Genomic DNA, 4,192 nt, shown 5'->3' on the forward strand with positions numbered 1-4,192 from the left:
AAATAAAATTGCATATTTCTCTATGTATTTTTCTGATATAAACAATCTATTAAAATAATACCCGTCAAATTTCCATTGTCTGTTGATTTTATTTGCAATCTTCTTTTTTTTCGATGGTTAAAACTCTAGGAAACTCAAAGACAATAAAATTTTTACTGTCATATATTGGCTAGTTCACACGCTATACATAGCCCGAAATCTATTACCTAAGTAGTATGTAATAGATAAAGAAATTTTAAATTTTTGTTGATAAACCATTAATTATATTATTACATTACTATGGTATTTTTTACAATTAATAAACTGTAAAGTTTCCGCAAACCAAGTTTCGTAAAATTTCCATTTAAAATAAATGTAAAAATGGCATTTTTCAATTTAAAAAAATATGAAAGCGTTTCAATGATTATGATAAAATTATTAATAACTTATCAATGAAACTTCTTGGTTTAGTTTTAATTTTTATTATTTTGACCAACGAGCGCTTTCACCTACGTAGGTATCTTCCAAGACTGGTATTTATTTATGTATTTATTCATTCACACTTTTTATCAAAATACAATTCCATGTTCACTTTGCCCAGCTAACAAGGGTACATACCCCGTCCCAAGCTAGGCAATTACATTTTAATATATTATAACAGTTAACAAATTAATATAGAGCACAGACAAACAAAATATAAACTTATTCGGATACACATTTTGATTCATATACATACAGACATACACATATATACACATGTACATATATACACATGTACATACACACACACGTACATACACATACATACATTCATAAAAACATAGACAATTTAATTATGCGAAACTTCATGGTTGTTGAAACACACAGTTTTCCCTGAAGATGGCTCCTGCAATGGTAGCCGAAACGTCGGATCAAATCCAACATACACGGTATCACCCAAAAAAGATACATAATATTCATGGTTGTCATCTATAAATATATATTTTTTTAATTATTCCTTATTTTTTATATTTTATTTTTGACATCCAGTAAGGTTCTCCAATCCGTGGCATGCATAAACTTTTCTGACTCCCTACGACCAATGTCATGACAGAGCGAGGTCAACACCTTCCGTAACTTGACAACACTCCCGTCTTTACCCGATTCTGGCAAAAGGTTATGGACCTTTTTGCCTACGTTATAGTGTTGCCTCGATGCCAGAATAGTGTTGACCCCTTCACTTAGTATCATATCCCTATTAGAGTATCTTGTATTATGGTTGTGGTTGACGCTTGGGTAAATGTCTCTATTTATGTGTGTAACCACTACCGTTCTCAATATATACTGTTGAATAATATTCAGTACTCTGAATTCTTTGAAGAGCAAGTCACTTGGATAACGAAATGTTTTTTTTTAAATGACTCGGATTAAAGATTTCTGTGCATTTGCTACAGGTTCAAGGGCGGTTTTTGTTTTTTTTTTACTTTATTTAAATTTTAAAATAATCATTAACTATGGAGTTTTATCAAGAAATATCAACAAAAAACATCAATTTTTTTTTTTTTTTTTTTTTTCTACCTCATCTCTGTAGGGATATTGATAAAAAATATATACCTACTCCCCCTTGGGAGAAATCCAGATTTGTGTAAAATAGACGTATCAAAAATAAAAAACATCAATATTATGAAAGCGTTTCGTTTAGGATCTCCTTAAACATTTTTTTGTGTGTGCATGAGGGTCCTAGACCAATATCCCAAAATATTGACAATATTTGTGTACATTCTGTTTGTTTACCCAATATAATAAATAAATTAATTAAATTTTCTAAAACCGGGAAGAAATTGAGAAATCGGTAAAGCGTTTTATTACTTTTAAGAGTAATTTAAAAGCATTTAATGCAAAACACGCGGTATGAAGTTTGGTGTAATATTACATTTAAAATTGCCTTAATTTAAGTACCTCTTGTTATTACAATTTAATGGTCTTATTATAACTAAATGTAATATAATTGCTCGAACACGGTTTAACACGATTGCCAAATAATACCTATTTGAGAAGATTAAGCGAAAAGCCAGAGCACAAGTTTAAAAAAAATAATGATTTGCTTTCTGATTTTATAATTTTATTTATAAATCATATTGATCGCGCCACTAGGCATAAATTGTGAACGCTCGACTTACTGGTTCGCGAATATTAGGTTATCTCTACTTTGTTTGCCACTAAACCCTAATACAAATCAATGCAATCACCTACCTTGTACTGGGGTTCTGGCACCTTATTGTTCGGACTTCTCACGCAGCATGTAAGATCAGATCCTGTGGTCAGGAAGGATCAGCACTGGTCGGTGGTTTCTCGATTATTATAAACGATTGTACGACACAGAGGATTAAATTAATTATTGATCGCAAAAATAATTTATTCGCAATCGCGGTGAGAATATCAAAGCACATGCACACACGATGACAGTTCGGTTTTTATTTTGTCCTTTTTTGTTGTATGCGTTTGAATAAAGTATTATTATGTTAGGCCGTAGACAAGAATGTGGTACCTATCCACAGTAGGAATCGCAACATCATACAGTTAATGTGGCGCAACCACATAAAATACACATGAATTACATTTTCAGGATATACTCCTCGTACAACTCAATTAGGGAATATTTTTTACTTTTACAAACACATATTCAGAACAACAAAGAAACAAAGCAAGTTTAACATCTTTATAACTAAATATATCACAACAATATATAAACCACAACACATTTTTTAAACTAACAAAATAAATATTTAAAACACTTTCAAGAATGGAGGAAGTGGTAAATCTAGAACTAAGAGAGATAAGGTCGTTAACATCACATAGTATGCAGACGATGCAACCATGGAATCAGACAAAAATTCACACATTTATGCAATAACTGTTTACTCCCTGAGGGTATTAGAAGCAAATTTAGAAATCTTCATTGAAGGAGCTACTAAAATATTTGTGAAAAACATTGAAAAAAGAATTGTGGGATTTCTAAATACGCTTCACTAACTCAATGGATCCTTAAAAGCTGTCAAGGAAATCTTCTGCCCTCTGGAAACTGCTGTGGGCTTGAAAATTAATGAAGATAAAAAAAGTTTATCGCTCAAAGTCAAAACCCATCCAACAGAGCAAGAGATAGCGTGCAGTTCACAGATAATTACTCTATTTAGATAGTCGACCAGTTCACGTTCTTAGGCTCTCTTTTCACGCAATGTAACGAGAAAATTGCAGAAATAAAGAAACAAATATTGGCGGGCAATAGAAATTATTTCTCTTTGCTGCCAGTGTTTAAGTCAAGAAGCGTCCATAGAAAAACAAAGAAAACTTTGTACAAGACCATAATGAGGACTGTATTGGCGTACGGATACGAGGCACTGACACTGGCAGTCAGGTTCGCTGAGATGCTGGATATATTTGAAAGGAGAGTTCTTCGCCGAGTCTGTGGCCCCGTGAAAGATGGAGAAGAGTAGCGCATTAGGCAAAATGCCAAACTGCACAGCATATATGAAGACCATAGTGTCTCAACGCACATAAAACTGCTCAGGTTGAGATGGGCTGGACACATACAAAGAATGGCTGATGCGCGAGTAACTAAGAGAGTCATGACTGGACATCCATGGGGTACAAGAAGGATTGGAAGAACTAGACTGAAGTAGGAGGATGAAGTAAAAAAGATGCAGCACAGCTTCTTCAAGTTGCAAATTGGAAAATGGCTGCTGAGGACAGGCGGAGTTAGAGGCAAAAGTTGAAGGAGGCCAATGCCCGATTTAGGCTGTAGCGCCATCGAAGAAGAAAATTAAGTCAAAGGAGAATCCTCAGCGTGCAGTATCATGAACTATAATTAAAATCTGGTTTCGCAAGATTTAGAGACGGTTTTAAATTACGCCATTATTTAGTTAGGTAGGTAAAAACCATAAATAATATAATAATGTTTACTAAATGTTATTAAATAATTGTATATCACCACTGAACGATTTTTCTGTGTCTACCGGTTTCGAGATGTACCTGTCTCTTCGTCAGGACACCAATTGAACCAACATGCAAAACTCACTATACACTTTCGCCATAGTTGTAGCACAAAAATATAAAACCAACACATGTTTTTTAATAAGCACATGCACTGATAAAGAGAAACGTGCACTGATCAAATTATGAAAAAAAAAATTGTTGTTTGAGGAATGTTGAAAAAAGGTGGAAGGGATGGTGCATG

The sequence above is a fragment of the Micrasema longulum genome, unplaced genomic scaffold, assembly GCF_059751315.1.
Source record: "Micrasema longulum isolate JH-2025_06_02 unplaced genomic scaffold, ASM5975131v1 h1tg002184l, whole genome shotgun sequence".
Taxonomy (NCBI): domain Eukaryota; kingdom Metazoa; phylum Arthropoda; class Insecta; order Trichoptera; family Brachycentridae; genus Micrasema; species Micrasema longulum.